Consider the following 373-nt stretch of genomic DNA (forward strand, 5'->3'; position numbering starts at 1 on the left):
AGAGAAACGCAAACAAACAAAACCCCCGCCAACAAGACAACGCGAGTGACCGAGCCACTCATCCCCGACCACCGCAGCTAACAGCGCCCTTCCCCCTTTCCATCCGCACAGGTCCAACGCAAGAACACTTTCACGTACCCGCCCGTGCGCCACCCCGACGGCCTCGAAACCACCATCACGGAGCTCCGCTTGCAACTGCGAGACCACCACTTTTCACACGGTCTCATCAACCTCCGATGCACCGCCACCGTCGAGGCTCTCTACACGCGCACCGACCAAGATTTCCTGCAGGTGGAGGACAGCACGCAAAAGCCCTTAGTGCTGGAGCGGAGGGACTCCCAGATCAGCGGTGAGGAAGGAGGCGCTTGGGTTG

Source organism: Penaeus monodon, chromosome 15 (assembly GCF_015228065.2).
Source record: "Penaeus monodon isolate SGIC_2016 chromosome 15, NSTDA_Pmon_1, whole genome shotgun sequence".
Lineage (NCBI taxonomy): Eukaryota > Metazoa > Arthropoda > Malacostraca > Decapoda > Penaeidae > Penaeus > Penaeus monodon.